The 16,724-nt window shown below is 36.0% G+C and overlaps 1 protein-coding gene across 2 annotated transcripts in view; it reads right to left on the bottom strand.

Annotated features, from left to right (window-relative positions):
• The window catches only part of LOC125227293 (homocysteine S-methyltransferase-like), a 35,718-nt gene extending 20,485 nt beyond the window's left edge, over positions 1-15,233 (bottom strand). The window contains exons 1-2 of one of the 2 annotated variants that reach the window (XM_048131566.1): positions 15,009-15,233; positions 1,779-1,809 (exon numbers count right to left, since the gene is read on the bottom strand). The gene's annotated coding sequence lies outside the window, so the exon portion shown is untranslated. The remainder of the gene's footprint in view (positions 1-1,778; positions 1,810-15,008) is intronic. The other variant, XM_048131568.1, reaches the window with a different exon arrangement.
• Between the last annotated feature and the right edge of the window lie 1,491 nt (positions 15,234-16,724).

Raw genomic sequence — 16,724 nt, 5'->3', positions numbered from 1 at the left:
ACACTCGGTTTGCTGTTGATAATATATGATGCCTTACTATACATACCTATAAGTACGACTAAAACTGTTTTGAAGCAACAAACAGAACCGAATGATAGGTACCTACTACCTACCTACTGGATGATAAGGACCGCGGCCCTGAATGCGAATGTTTATTCAACCGGTTATTAATCACAGCATGAAATAAAGGAGCATTTAATATAGGTACCTACTTACTTGAGGAAAGGTAACAATTATGGAATTTTTTATCATTTTTTTCGAATAAGGTACAGCGGGACAAATCTCGACTGAGGGCAATTGTATTTGTAACGGATCCATTTTTTCCATTATTATTCATAGGTACAGTCAACAACACAATCTGTGTATACTGTATACAGACAAAGTGCCAAAAATATGTATACACACCTTTATGTATAGGCAATAAAGTTCTGTATACATATTTTTGGCACTTTGTATACACAGCTGTGTTATTGACTGTACTATTAAGTTCCACAAGTATCCATATTCACTAAACACGCGTGACAAATATAACCGGTTGACACTCTATTCAAGTATTTAATAATGCAAACATTGTGAAACATGGAAAAAAATGGATCAGTTGCATTTGTCCCCCAGACGAAATTGTCCTGGTGCCCTACGCGAATAGTATTTCTGCGAAGCGAAACGAAAACGAAACGCCGCGAAAGGTAGTCTGGCTCTGTCGCGCCAATACGCAAGAGCGATAGAGATAGATACCTACGAGCGTTTCGTTTCGTGAGCGTTTGTGCCATTCGGCTACGTAACCTGCTGTACCTTATTGTAAAGATTAGAAGCTGAAACTGTCTAGTATAAGTCGTATTTAAACTTTTATTATAATTTTAATTTTAGTAATATAATATGTAACATTGTAATTATGAGTCATCAATCATGATTTTGTTTTAATGATACAATTCATTTTTTAAGTGGAAACTTATAAGTGGAATCGCAAGGGACCGGCTGTTTAGTTTCGCTTATTCAGGTTTTCCATTTATCCAGTTTTCCACTTAACCAGGTTCAAATACAACGTTTTCTCACTTACAGAGGCTCTCGCTAATAGAGGTTGTCGATGCTAGTAATGTCGCTTGTAGAGGTCACGTATATGGTCAAATGAATATGTATCTTTTATTTAACATGCATGTAAATATAAATTAACCAAAAATAGGTATGTAATCCTGACTTCAAAAAGCAATACTGTAAATAATCTACAATACTGTTGTACAAAAACAATATCTTTCCTTTGTTATATATTTAAAAAAAATCACTCCTAATATTTATCTATGCAAGAGAAACCAGTATGGTTAAATAAATCAATATACCTATATACTATATACTTTAATGAAAAAATCGTTTTTTTTTTAATTTATCCCGAAGATATAAACACTTGATTGTGTGCTTAGGCATTGCTTATCTAATAGCACGGCACCGCACCGCAGCTAAAACCAAACTGAATGTTGTGTAATATCATACAAAATCAACAAATACAAAATATCATAGTTAAAACGTAAACCGTAATGTTAACGAAACAAACTACCCTCCTTGTGGCGGTTTATTTAAAAATACAGATTTTATAATGCCAAGCTTTTCCACTCATAGAGGTTTCGGAGACAACTGCTTCCAGTTGCAGAGGTAAAAATAAGAAATTTACGAAAAAATTCCGGATTCCGCTTATAGAGGTCACAAAATTCCACTTATAGAGGTAATTCGTTGCTAAGGGACTGGGACCGAGAACTTGGGTCCACTTAAAGAGGTTTTCAACTTACCCAGGTTCCACTTATCCAGTTTCCACTGTACCTGTCATAAATAACAAAAAGTCAGCATTTGTATGAAGAATCGATAGTCCCCTATCATTTTAATTACCTGACATGACATCAGATTTATGTTTAGATACTTCCAATTTTCACACGCCGTTTTAATTAAAAGGGACGCAACTTAAACGCTTAATTTCGGAACACCTACTAGTAGAGATATAACACGTGAAATTTCGTGGTAATAATAAACAGGTAGTACATACCGAACTTATTTATGGCTTATGACTCACTTGTTTAAGTCCCAAATAGTTATTTGTTTTACAAGGGGGCAAAGTAGTTGTTTAACCGCACGTGACAATATTGAAGCCCAAGCAAGCGAAAGATTCCAATATTGAACCGCGAGCGTAGCGAGTGGTTCAAAAAGTGGAATCTTGAGCGTTGCGAGGGTTTCAAGGCACGAAGGTTAAACAAACTTTGCCGCCGAGTGAAACACAAAATTTTTCACCACACCAACACGAACAAAATACTGACTATAAAACATCAAACTAAATCAAATCTATCAATTTGTTCAATATTTATAATTCAAAATCATCATTTATAGGTAATTTCTACCAGCCAGCTCAAGATATCAAGTTAAAATTTGTATGAAATTACTTTGCACTCTTGTGGATAAAATGCAATTTTGCTATCTGTTTTCGAATAGCAAAGAAAGCCTTTATCAGTTGGTGTGGTGAAAACATTATTAGACGGAGAGCTGGCAGGATTTTGGAGTAGGTCCTTGAGGCAACCTGGAAAGGTGCTCAGATGCTTCTCTGATCATAGCCAACATCAGGTCTGCAAGTCTGGCAGCTGGGGAGCGGGGCTTTATCGAGCTATGAATTTTTAAAGATTTAATTTTTTGAGGCCCAAAAACGGTGTTTGAGGCAACCTGGAATTATTAAAAAGTGAAAATAGAGTTCCTCAGAAGTCGCATAGTATTTATGCCAGATCATTTGGCCGGGTCCTTCACCGTGCCAGAACGGTACAAAGTGGTAAAAAAAAAAATTCCAAAAAAGGTTCTTGAGGCAGTCTGTCATTTTTACCAGTGAAAGATGAGGGTCTAAATAGCCATGGAAAAATAATGCCATGACATGAGGTGGGGTCCGTACCCTGCCATTCGATCTTGAAAGTCATTTTTTTAGTTTTTCGTAAATAACTCGTAAACGGTGGCCCACAGCAAAAAAATATGTTAAACAGAAAATATCTACATAAAATTTCCTACAAGAAAGGTTATGTACGTTTTTTCGATAGGATCAATATATAAACGGATAATTTAGTAAGAAAGTTTTTTTTAATCGATTACATGCTCCGTTTTTCGTCAATACCTCGTAAACGGTGGCCCACAGCAAAAAATTATGTTAAACAGAAAATATCTACATAAAATTTCCTATAAGAAAGGTTATATAACTTTTTTCGCTAGGATCAATTTTTTAGTTGGAAAGTATTTTTAAATAGATATTCGAGCCGTTTTTTGTTGATAACTCAAAAACGGTGGCTCACAGTCAAAAATATTGTTAGACAGAATTATTCTACATAATATTTTCTACAAGAAAGGTTCTATAAGATTTTTCGCTAGGATCAATATTTTAGTTGGAAAGTATTTTTGAATAGATTTCATGGGCCGTTTTTTGTTAATAACTCTAAATCGGTGGCTCACAGCCAAAACTAATGTTTCACAGAATTAATCTTCATAATATTTCCTACAAGAGAGATTCTATAATATTTTTCGCTAGGATCAATATTTTAGTTGGAAAGTATTTTTCGAACTTCCCGGACCACCGGCGAGTCGATCAGGGACGCTCCGGACCTTAGGCCCTACGCGGAGCTCGGCCTTCGGCCTTCGCTCGGCTCCGAAGCTCCACCGTCGGGCCTTCGGCCCGCCGGTTACGCTTGTTTAAGACACTTTTTTAAGGAAATTGTATGGGAGCACTTTATGCCCGCAGTGAAATTACTTAGATTTGGCCCGGGTGGGAGCCTAAAGGTGAGCTTCGTTTCTGCGGCCCTCCGCGGGGTCGGCCTTCGGCCTCCCACCCTGAAGCTCGCCATTCGGGCTCGCGAAAATACTTGAAAAATTTATTTTGCCATAACGGCGGCCATCTTGGATTTGTATTCTAGGGGCCCATTACATACCTCTCCGCATGCAAAATTTCAGCGCGCTCGGACCAACTTGAAAAAAAAAGTCGGCCATTTTGAATTTTTTTGATGCAACTTTTTTCTACTCTGGCTCCTGTATGACATTTGATCGAGCATCCCCCGGCTATCTCTTACGGTTTAAAAGTTGCCATACAAAAAAAGTGGAAATTTTTTTCACATTTGTAGCATTTTTCAAAAAAAATTTATATCATTCTAATCTAGACCCTAGAGAGATTCTATGACCAAAATCTGAGCACTCTAGGAGGATAAACTTGAAAAATCGACAAAAAAAAAGTCGGCCATTTTGAAAAAAAAATGGTGGCTTCAAAAACTACCCAGGGTCCTCTATGACATTTGGTCGAGCACCCCCCCCCCCCCCCCCCCCCCCCCCAATATCTCCCCCCGTTTAGCCAGGCCGTCCAACATTTTTTGACCCAAGAGTCGCAGACCAGATTCCATATTTTTCCCACACGTCTCCCCACTCCCTCTATGCAAAGACACTTCGACCGTCGAAATCGGTTTAGCCGTTCTCCAGATATAGTGAGAGGTTAGAAATCAGTGGGGTTGCAGCTATATATAAGACCGTATGCCTGTTTGCCATAGCTGGGCACCGTTAATCAAATAGTTAACTTCGATAATCGTTAATCCGTTATTTAAAAAGTTAACTTCGTTAATCGTTAAAGCGATACATTTCGGTAGATTTAACGGAAGTTAAAGTTAATCGATAATCCGTTAACACGTCATAAAAATAGGACTCCACTGTAGGTATTATGTATTTCTATTTACTAAGTATCCACCAAAAACCATTAAAACCTGTGACGCCAATCGGTAAAAAACCGAAATGTAATAATTACGGTCTCTTCAGGCTTTTACGGCCGTTGGTTGGCTAAATCGTAGGTTTTACTTCGGATTGGTAATTATTGGGTCATTCATGCGGTCGCGATCGTGGTGCGTCGGTTCTTCAGATTGAGATTTGAGATGACAACTCGATGCTGTGGGCCACGATAGGTAACTTGGTAGAGTAATCTAAGGCCCGCGCCGGACTCTAACTCGATGCGTCGGTTGCGCGATTTGTCTGTCATGCCTGATGATTGCACTCTATTCCCAGGCTAGTGATCGATCTAGCACGCCTAATAAGATTTAGAAGATCTCGAATAAGTGATCCAAAGTCGCCAATTGGTCTTTAGTAGCGAGGGCCGATTGACCCTCACCAAGCACCAAATTAAAAAAAAAAAGACTTTATAACCGACGGATCTGCTTTTATCGATAAAACCTAGGTTTTGCCGTACTACGGGCTTTTACAGTAGCAGTAACAACGTGGTTTTCGCGGTGCAGCGAGCCGCTTGGGGTGCTGGATTAACGATTAACGGACTCTATGAAATTTAACGGAAGTTAACGAATCCGTTAACATTTTTTAAAGTTAACTTAAAAGTTAATCCGTTAATCGAAATGTTAACTTCGTTAATTAACGAGTTAATGCCCAGCTATGCTGTTTGCCACCCACGGGATCAAGATTTGTTAAGTCGCAGTATACAGCATTTCTCGGAACTATCTAGCTACTTACGAAAGCAAGGAGCGCCGGACGATCGAACGCAAATACGTTGTCTACGAGCGCTCGGCGCAGACTGAGCGGGCCCGTATCAACAGTGTATTTTATTCGAATTTTAGGTGCTTTAAAAAAATGTCTGTCGACAGAAAGGTATGTCCTATATGTATAATTTTTTTCTTATATGTCAACAAGAAGTTCTAGTTTAGGATAATATTATTTAAGAGTTACAATAAATGCAGGAATCGCAGGAAAAATACATAATGTAAACCTCTTTTTATCGAAAAAATGGGGAAGATACGGAAGGTTATTTATCCACCATTTCAAATAAATCTTAAAATGTCAAACTATGATTACCTCGTACAGCACGGGGAGCATGGTCGCGCGATAGACGATAAAATAGCAGGCCGTCCATCGCACTATTTGTAAATGCGATATCCGGACGGCCTGATATTTTTTCGTCTATCGCGCGACCATGCTTCCCGTGTTGGATATAAGAAATAGGATTGTGATTTGTGATCATTTATTACCCCAAATAACATATTTAACAGCACAATCACGATTCTAAACGAGTGATCCCACTACGAAATTTGAAAACGTCTACCGAAAAAACTGATTTGTTTTAAGTATAAAAAGAGATATTTTAAAATATTATATTATGATTAACTAGCTTAAGATATGTTCTTTTAGAAACATTATCAGTTTTTTAATAATCACTTAAGTATAGTTTCATTATAGTTTTGAATGAAAAATGTTACATTTTGCAAAAAACGCTCTTCTTTAGGAATAAGGCCTCTTAACCTTGGTTGATTCCGTTTCGCGCTACTTAGATAGAGGGATGCAGGTGGACGTGCTGTACTTTGATTTCAAAAAAGCCTTTGATCGCGTAGATAACGACGTACTCTTAAGCAAATTATGCAGCATTGGTTTCTCGCCTAAACTGCTTTGCCTTTTTGCTAGTTATCTACGTGATAGACGGCAATATGTGCAGCAGGGATGCTTTGTGTCGAGTGCCTACCCCACCCGTTCCGGGGTCAGTCAGGGCTCTATTCTGGCTCCTCTGCTCTTTGGTGTTATGGTCAATGATCTGGCCTTGGTGCCTAAGCATGCGCAATGCCTACTCTATGCTGACGACCTGAAACTAATTTACAGGGTCCAGGAAGATTCTGACTTACAATCTTTACAAAGTGATATTGATCGGGTTTATGAATTGAGTCTTGTAAACAAACTTCTGAAACTTCAGTTCAATGTTGACAACTGTGCGGTTATGTTTTAGATTCCCACCTTAACTTTCATGAGCACATGACAATGCTTGCTGCAGACTGTTACCGCAGGCTTGGGTTTGTTGTCCGCAACGCCAAAGAATTTGACAATCCCAGGGACATAAAGCTTCTTTATACTGCCCTGGTGAGAAGTAAGCTTGAGACAGCCTCAGCCGTTTGGAATCTTAATTGAATGAAAATTTTATGTAGATTTTATTCTCGTGAACATTTTATTTAGCTGTGGGCCACCGTTTACGAGGTATTTACAAAAAACGGCCCATGAAATCTATTTAAAAATATTTTCCAACTAAAATATTGATCCTAGCGAAAAATCTTATAGAACCTTTCTTGTAGGAAATATTATGACGATTAATTCTGTATACCGTTATTTTTTGCTGTGAGCCACCGTTTTTGAGTTATCAACAAAAAGCGGCCCATTTTAAAATACTTTCCAACTAAAATATTGATTCTAGCGAAAAAACGTATACTTAGAACCTTTCTTGTAGGAAACCTTATGTAGATTTTTTTCTCGTGAACATTTTATTTAGCTGTAGGCCACCTTTTACGAGGTATTTACAAAAAACGGCCCATGAAATCTATTTAAAAATACTTCCCAACTAAAATATTGATCCTAGCGAAAAATATTATAGAACCTTTCTTGTAGGAAATATTATGAAGATTAATTCTGTGTAACATTAGTTTTGGCTGTGAGCCACCAATTTCGAGTTATTAACAAAAAACGGCCCATGAAATTTATTTAAAAATAATTTCGAACTAAAATATTGATTCTAGCGAAAAATGTTATAGAACCCTTCTTGTAGGAAATATTATGTAGATTAATTTTGTGTAACATTAGTTTTGGCTGTGAGCCACCGATTTCGAGTTATTAACAAAAAACGGCCCATGTAATCTATTTAAAAATACTTTCCAACTAAAATATTGATTCTAGCGAAAAATGTTATAGAACCTTTCTTGTGGGAAATATTATGTAGATTAATTCTATATAACATTATTTTTGGCTGTGAGCCACCGATTTCGAGTTATTAACAAAAAACTGCCCATGAAATATATTTAAAAATACTTTTCAACTTAAATATTGATTCTAGCGAAAAAACGTATAGAATCTTTCTTGTAGGAAATATTATGTAGATTAATTCTGTCTAACATTATTTTTGGCTGTGAGCCACCGTTTTTGAGTTATCAACAAAAAACGGCCCAAATATCTATTTAAAAATACTTTCCAACTAAAAAATTGATCCTAGCGAAAAAAGTTATATAACCTTTCTTATAAGAAATTTTATGTAGATATTTTCTGTTTAACATAATTTTTTGCTGTGGGCCACCGTTTACGAGGTATTGACGAAAAACGGAGCATGTAATCGATTAAAAAAAACTTTCTTACTAAATTATCCATTTATATATTGATCCTATCGAAAAAACGTAATATATTATATTACTTACAGATGTGACAATTTAAATATATTAAAGGGATACAAAAAACGAGATATAGGGGGGAAGGGGATAAAAAAAAACGAAATTTTGCGTCACGTAATATGTGGACGTAAAATTTCTTGCATTGAAGCATTTTATTTGACCCATCTAGGTACCTATGTATTAAAGTAAGTAGGTACCTATACTTTATACCTAAGGTCAGTGTGGGGAAGACCGTCTACCCGGAAAGACCGTCTATTGACAATAACTTTAATGTTTATATATCTACGCCTCTCACACCTCCGAAGGTATACCAGTTTTTCATCCTTAAGCCATTGGTCTTGAATACATATCCCTAGGACGAATACTAGTTAACAATAAACTTGATTCGTGTTTCGAACTCGAGCATCGAGTTCAACATGGTTCCGAAAAAAATTAAAATAAAATAGAAGCAGTCGGAATATTTGTATATCATGTATGTAACGTAGTCATTTAATAACCGTTCTTTCTGACTAGTACTATTAATCTACTCAAAACGCGTTCAATTTCTTGTTTTATGTTCTGAAATATGTAACTTAGAAATTGTGCCTACTCAGAAAGTCCGGCATAAAAGAGAAAGGCAAGACCGGCATACGATAAACAAGGAGTTGCCAACCTTTTTAGGCTTTATTGGAAATAAGTCGAGTGTAAACAATATCAATATATAAGTACGTTTTTTGCTTATGATAGTTGTACCGTTTTTGATTTTAACTTCGAAATACAGTTTTGGTAATGATTCGTATGGTGTTACTAATATCATTCGAAAGTATTAAATAAAAATGACATAGTTGTGAAGAATTATAAGTGGTGAACAGAACTAAGCCTACTTACACTGCATTACTCATCATCATATTTAAGTTGGTAGTGTTTGTATAGATTGTGCAAGATGCGGCGACAAATATTTCAAAAGAGAGTTATGTATTTTAGAAATAAAAGTAAGCATTTTGAATCCAATTATTTATTTAAACAGATAACATAATATTTGCGCACCCTTGACAAAACATATTTGATAAAGGTTGTTCGTCAGACGGCAGAAACTGAACCCTGGAGGCACAGAGGGTCATATCGAAACTATGACTAGTGGCACAAACTGTGCACTTCTCAAGCAAAATCATTTCGTCTTCCTCGTCGATACGTATACGCTGGCGTTAGGAAGTACATCAAAAAAAGATTCTATCAATACATTCTTCGGAAGATGTATAGACATGACTTGTATATTGTTTGCTATTTTTAATAACTGAAACAAATATTTATGTATTAAGTATACAAATATTTATGTAAATATTTATGTATTAATGACATCTGAATCTCTACTGAGTTTTTGAAGTCGTAATCGAGCAAAATGGGGCAAAGGGTGTTTATTGAATCCTGAACGAAGTAAAGGAATCTCTAATCTCGCTACGCTCGGGATTCAAAATTAGAATCCTGAGCGTAGTGAGGGATTCAAGTATTAACGCTCAAGGTGGAAATAATTTTGCTACCATGTGATATATACAATTTTTCACGTCACCTATGAGGAAATTACCAAAATATTAATAATGAATATACCTACTGCAAATCAGTAGTACGGACTTAATCTACAACAATTTATAAACGATCATGAAATATAATGTCAAAACTCTTTTCATTGAATTAATATGTTATACTGGCAACATAAAATCCTTGAACAGAAAAGAACCACTCAGCTCCTCCAAGACTCGAGTTTGTAATATTCATACTCCCCGACTTACACACAATGTTTTTCATCACACTTGCAACATAAAAATATGTAAAAAGAAAAAAAAATTGAATACGGTACTAGAAATTTCATAACTCCCTTGGGAGAACGATTTTTCTATAACTCACGCTCCGCCTGCGTGTAAAACCACATTTAGTGTGCGAGTGTGATGAAAAAAAATTACACATTCATTCATACTGTAGTGACTATAGCAAAACCAAGCATTGCTAAGAAATGTTACCAAACTAATTCACGTTTCTTAATATCCTATTACGTTTTCTTAATTAACATAGTTTCAAAAACAGATAAGTAGTTGGATTTATATGAGCCTGTAATATCGTGACTAAATTGTATTCGCAGGTGTTCGTTGGAAAAACAGTATTATGCAATATCTGGACCTGAAAAGAAAAGGTTATGAACCACATCTACGGGACATATGCCGGTCTTGCCTTATAAATAGAAAAATGCTTATATGTTCAAAATTTCAACGTTATTTTAATAGTTATCTAGCAAATTCTGCCCCATTATTACGTTAAATAACAATGATCATGATTTTGGAATCTAGTCTCATATGAAATTACGCGACAACAAGCACTAGACGGTCTTTCTGTGCTCATCGCGGGAGGACGGTCAACCCGCCGAGCCTTAAAAAAAGTGATTTTTATCACTTAAAACTACCTTACTTCACCAAAATACTGTAAAAGCTTTGTAAAATATAATATTTGCTATCCCACAGGACCATGCGCATTACGCCAGACTAAATTAATTATAGAGTTTTATCCACTCAAACTTTATTTCAAATAAACTATGCCGGTCTTGCCCGCACTGACCTTACATGATAGGAAATTGATTAGATAGTCTGTAATAAATTGTTCACAAGAACAATTCTCAACCTTCGCAATAAAATTCTCCGCGATTTCTTAAATTCCGAATGACACAAAAATGTGAAGGATACTCTAATTAAACATAAATCACTACACGAAAAACTCGGGAGCCCGGCGTAAAAGCCGTCGAGCCGTTTTACTGCTTAAGAAATATTGTTTTCGTTGATAACGATATTTTAAGCGTCTCGACATCCCACCTGGGTGCCAGGGTGTTAAAATGAATTACCGTCAACACCGAAATACGAAAACAATGACTCCAATACGTAGCTATGCTATGTATATATATATATATATATATATATATATATATATATATATATATATATATATATATATATATATATATATATATATATATATATACATAATATACTAATATTATAAATGGGAAAGTGTGTGTTTTTGTTTGTTTGTCCGTCTTTCACGCCGAAACGGTGCGACGAATTGACGTGATTTTTTAAGTGGAGATAGCTGAAGGGATGGAGAGTGACATAGGCTAATTTTTGTCTCTTTCCAACGCGAGCGAAGCCGCGGGCAAAAGCTAGTAAGTTTATATAAACGTGTTCACGCTTGTTCTTTACAAGATTGTAGTGATATACTTAAATTAGATATACTAGGCATGTAGTGGAGTGTCTGTTGGCGTCAATAGTTTTCACACAGTTTTGAGGTAAATCATTTATAAATTATCTTTACATTATGGCCCAGTGGGTTCAGGACGTTTCTATTAATGAGTGTACCTAATCGTGAGAGAGACACATGTGCGGGATCGTGGGTATGGCATTTGTATAAATTAAAACATAAGTATACAATTATATGTACATACCATGCAGTAACTTATAGCAATCCCAATATAAAAAACCGGCCAAGAGCGTGTCGGGCCACGCTATGTGTAGGGTTCCGTAGTTTAGATACAATAAACACCAGACGGGCGTACCACACTAGTTCGATAAACTTTATCGCATCGCTGCGTCCCTATTGCACTTATAAATGGTGCGAAAACGACGGCCTGATATTATATCGTTTATCGCGCGACCATGCTTGGCTGCCTGCTTATACGATGAAATTACAAACTTACTTCAGAAATAGTTATATATTTTTTTAAACTGTTCAAATGATTTTAGTAAACCCCTATTCATTTTTAATTACATCATTTTCCACTTTTTATTTTTGCACTTTGTCGGCGTGATTGATATAGGTACATATTGGTTGGTACCTCAGCTTCGTAGTGCTTACGGTCACTGAGATTATCCGCGGACGGACGGACGGACAGACAGACATGGCGAAACTATAAGGGTTCCTAGTTGACTACGGAACTCTAAAAACATGCCCCACCCACCCCCTTTCACTTGTAAATGATGGGTAGAATATGCAAAAAAAAATCATTAAGGTACAGCGGGGCAAATGTAACTGGTCCATTTTTTCCATGTTTTACAATGTTTGCATTATTAAATAGAGTGTTTACCGGTATGTTAATGGTAGGTATGTTCAGTGGACACATGTAGAACTCTACATCGTCGTAGTGTAATAATGGAAAAAATGGACTAGTTACAATGGCCCCCCAGTCGAGATTTGCCCCGCTGTACCTTAAATAAAATTATTTTATTTGATGGTAAGATTAGAGTGCTTCATACTAAAATCAATTATTTTACCTAACTTATGAACAGCACTAGACATAATATGAAGTACTTATGCTTCGGGTTGGAAGGTCAGATGGCAGTCGCTTTCGTAAAACTAGTGCCTACGCCAAATCTTGGGATTAGTTGTCAAAGCGGACCCCAGGCTCCCATGAGCCGTGGCAAATGCCGGGATAATGCAAGGAGGATGATGCCTTCATGGGAATTAAAATTCGTAAATGCAGCAGTCCAAGTCGGAAAAAATCCACTACATAGTTTTTATTTCTCGTGCTCTGCTATACCTAATGTAAGGTTCTAAAACGGTCCGCTTATCAAATGGGAACACTTTCACAATGTCATACTTACCGTACCACAAACATCTCTGCAAGTTTATTGAAAAAAAAAAATTGAAACATAAAAAATAAAAATAACAATGGGCCATCATAGGCGCCGCTACCTTACACATTATCCCTTTTATTGAAATCGGTTTTCTTTTTTTATGTTAAGATTCTTTCTATGGATATATTCAATATCTATGATTTTAACGGAATACGATTCCTGCGTCCCTCGGGACCGTGGAGTGCCGGTGATTTTATGCCGGGTTATAAACCTAATTTATTATTATAATGTTCAGTTCATTTCTTGTAGGTATTGCTTGAAAACCATGGAATTTAGAAACTCCCACAATACGGGTATGTCTACACTACAGTTATATTGTAAGCCTAACTTAAACACCTACTTAATATAAAAAACCACACTGATATTGCAAATCGCCGAATCCTGCCAGCGTAGTGTGTAAAGCGTTAACTTCAATGTGGAATTCTTTTAATGTCAGAATTACGTGGGACTAAAAATATTTATTCCCGGCAGTAAATATATATGTAGTGTGCGGAATTGGTCGCCATATTCATATCAAACGCGTCGTCGGAGACAAAAATACGTCGATAAACACAGAATAGTCAAAACATTCTAGAACCTTTTATTGACAAAGTAAACTTACATAAAACCAACGACAATGTAGTAAGAGACAAATTAAAACAGGCGGTCTATAAATCAAAGAAAAAAAAAACTAATATGTAATACACGGTACAATGACCTAGGTCTATTAGTTCATAAGCCTGATGGCATACTTAGTAAGTAATCGAAAAAAATCCAAATATAAATATAATTTTTACATTCCAAAATTTTGTAAAATCTATTTAAAGATTTATAACTCGAAAATATATTACCGATTGCCATTCCGCTATCTCTAAAAATCCGGTCGTTCACCTTTACTTTACGAGTTTCATATATTTAGCTCTTTCACGTTCACGTGCTACTCAAGTGATGGTTACGTATACCTATATACTTTTTAATAAACATATACGAATGATAAGATACTTTTTATAAACATTTTTTTTTTCGTTAAAATATAAATAAGCAACTGCTGAACATAAATTGATCATACAGATTAAGAGGCACCTAACCTAAGTATATATCACTATGTTATTATATAGCGCTAATTTATGTAATTAGAATTGTTAAACAATTATTATTAAATATTTGTTTATAATATTTTCACACAAAGCCTGGTATTTAAAATCAATGAAATTTAATACTGAGGTAGGTAAAACATTATGTTTTTAAGGTAATACAATATGCAAGGTTTGAAGTCAGAATCTGATTTATATCGTATCTATTTTATTGAGTAGGTAGACAGCTGTTACACTAAACAGTAATATTTTAATTGTTTTAGATATACAATTAGGTAGTCTAGTAGGTACTCTACTGTTAAGTTTATTGATACTGTCGGTGTATGATGATGCTGATGGTCGCGGACAATGAACACAATTGACTTTGGAACACTTTGTGAAGGAAATTTAAAGTATTTAGTATACATAATTGAAAATATAGATAATATTTAGATACATTATGTGATGCAGAAAACTCTTTTCTAATAGAAAGGTCCTTTATGCACATGAAGCATGAAAAGGAATTATTTGATAGAAAGTCAGAAAGTATTTAATTTACATAATCAGTTTGTCACACACTTGGTTTAAAGTAAGTAAGTAGTTTCGATTAATTCAAAACTGTCATAACACGTGCGAAAACAGGGGCCAACGAGCAAATACTTGGTTGGCAACGAAATGTGTTAACCCGTGAATAAATTAGATAACCACACTGAGTATATTATCAACTTGAATATGTGAAGCCGGCTGATAAACAATCAATACATGAAGCTGACCGTAAAAACATCTTATACCACAGAAAATATACAAATCAAAATGTGTAAAATAAATGTTACGTTACTAATAAATAAAACACTCAACAGATATATAATAAAAACTATCTAAAACGCATAAATACTTAATTCAAAAAATAATTGTATACCTAACCTATACCTGTTTATTCAACCGGTAGATAATTCTATAAATTACCTTTAAGAAATCAAAGATATTATTCTTCTTCAAATTGATACCGTCGAATAATAACAATGCGAGATAAAACAAATCAATTACTTACTTTATTTGATTTTAAAAATTCTGTTTCACTTTCACGAGTCGAACACATGAAAATATAAAAAAATGTAAGTACTTACGTAAAAATCAAATCCTTTTTTTATTTCTAAGCGAATATTCGAATGTAATATTCAAATGGGTGTATGTTTACTAGAGAGTCAACAAGGCGAGGCGAGGCGCAGACAAACACTATCGCGAACACACGCGTATCGCACGTTTGTACCGGCGGATCCGCGCACAAGGTTAATCTACGTCTATTTCTGGACAAAATACATTATTTTTAATATAACTACTTGCGACCTCTCAGTTCGGAGATCGCTCTATGATTGAAATCGAAGCATTTACGAAGCAACAACGGGCCTTAACGACATAAAACGTTATGCCTGTTTAGGTATATGATTAGTATGTCTTTCCCATCACGGTATCCAATTTTATTTCCGGCAGACGGTCACTTGTCCCCACAAAATGGCCCCCCCACAAATAGCGGCATCCAAGATGGCACAAGTGCAACACTGGTGTGAGGTTTGAGGACTCAAGTGTGTCGAGAGGTGTACACCGCTTTCTGCCCAATGTTAAGCCACTGTGCCAACTCGCGTCTTATGCAAATTTTCACCTTTACCCCTGGAGCATAGCCCCAACGACTTCACTCTGGACGGCCAACCAATGCAAGCCAGAGGTAGAGAGTCCCAGTCCCACCCACCCGCCTTACGGGTAACAGTACTCCCCAGGAGCACTCGGGTACGTGGGGTCGCTGTTTCCCAACAGCTCGCCACAAGCTGTCCTGCGTTAACTGATTGCACTGGTAAAACCAGTGGGCGATGGGGTCGACACATCCCTACGCCTGATTATATTATTAAAATATTTCCCCACTTGTACCTCACATGTTTTCTATCAAATTAAGGAATAACAGTTGATATCCAAATTGGTATGAGTGTTATCTTTTATTGTTATTTAGTTTTTTTGACAATAATGCATTATTTCAGACAACACTGGGGTTCACTGTGTAACTAAACCTCCGCTCACCTTACTTATTTATTTACTTACTTACTTGACTAACCAACAGTATGGATAACCCCTCTTTAAATATACCCCGTAAATTCGGCCTTGTGATCGTCTAGCGTGAATAAGTAGAACCCTTCGATGTGATCCGCGATAACCTAGATCCTTTAATGAGTATCAGCTGTATTTTTGACTAATTTTTAAAATTTTATTTATTTATATTTTAAAGAAGAATAAAGGTTATTGTAGCATAATAACATAGTGTTATAGAAGAGTATTTTATCAGATTTAGGCCTAGAAAGTTATGAGTGAGAAAATTAATGACGTAATGAAGAAATTTTTAGAATAGAAGTCAGTGAGTGAAACATACATGAAATAAATATTAAAAAATATTTTAGTAATCATCCGCTACGCCTTATTAGTGGTCCCGGCTTGGGCAAGGGCTTGCGATACGGTATGGGACCCCTGACCTGATCAAACCACTTTATCAGGATCCTAAGCAAGTAAGCCTGAAGGGCTATCTATCTAATAGACCCAGAGCCCAGGCCCGCCAGACCTTCCTCAAATTCTCAAGGATGAAACTTTGGGACAATGTAGAGTTCATATCGGCGGTTAATGTGTGCATATTTTCTAGTTCGGCCCATCGGCCAATTTTTTGCTATCAAGTGATGAAGGTGAAAAAAAAAAAGTGCTTACTTTCCTTAAATTCTCAAGGCTGATTTTTATATATGTGTTAGAGCACGTTGTTAGAAATTGGTTATCATCAATGCCAGACCGTTTCCGCCGGCCATAACTTT

Source organism: Leguminivora glycinivorella, chromosome 6 (genome assembly GCF_023078275.1).
Source record: "Leguminivora glycinivorella isolate SPB_JAAS2020 chromosome 6, LegGlyc_1.1, whole genome shotgun sequence".
Classification (NCBI taxonomy): Eukaryota; Metazoa; Arthropoda; class Insecta; order Lepidoptera; family Tortricidae; genus Leguminivora; species Leguminivora glycinivorella.
The sequence above is the reverse complement of the archived record's forward strand: the minus strand, read 5'-3'. Positions and strand labels throughout refer to the sequence as shown.